Source organism: Eimeria mitis, genomic scaffold (genome assembly GCF_000499745.2).
Source record: "Eimeria mitis Houghton genomic scaffold, Emh_scaff306, whole genome shotgun sequence".
Lineage (NCBI taxonomy): Eukaryota > Apicomplexa > Conoidasida > Eucoccidiorida > Eimeriidae > Eimeria > Eimeria mitis.
The window spans coordinates 9,461-9,953 of record NW_013571407.1 but is presented as its reverse complement, the minus strand read 5'-3'; the positions used below and the strand labels follow the sequence as shown (position 1 = coordinate 9,953).

At 54.4% G+C, this 493-nt stretch overlaps 1 protein-coding gene across 1 annotated transcript in view; it reads left to right on the top strand.

Moving 5' to 3' along the window:
• Window positions 1-493, top strand: part of EMH_0007330 (uncharacterized protein) — a gene marked incomplete at both ends in the record, with an annotated part of 17,196 nt that overhangs the window by 9,373 nt on the left and 7,330 nt on the right.

Below are 493 nucleotides of genomic sequence, written 5' to 3'. Positions count from 1 at the left end.
CTGCTGCGGCTGCAGCGGAAGCCGCGCGTTCGTTCCTTTGAGCCCCGATGGGCCTACAACCGCAGCAGCAGCAGCAGCAGCAGCAGCAGCAGCAAGAAGCAGCAACAGCAGCAGCAGCAGCAGCAGCAGCTCGGGGTTGCTGCAGCAGGAGACTGGATAGGCCGCCAGGTGCTGCTTGCTGCTGTTGACGAAGCAAAAGTTGCTGAGGTTCTGCCGCATGCAAAAATTTATCAAAATAATATTCAAGGAATGAATGAAGCTAGAGCTAACAGGTACACGCTGCTGCTGCTGCTGCTGCTGCTGCTGCTGCTGCTGCTGCTGCTGCTGCTGCTGCTTCTGGTGCTGCTGTTGTTGTTGTTGATTGGTGTTGATAATATTCAAGGAATGAATGAAGCTAGAGCTAACAGGTATCTGCTGCTGCTGCTGCTGCTGCTGCTGCTGCTGCTGCTGCTGTTGCTGCTGCTGCTGTTGTTGTTGTTGTTGTTGTTGTTGC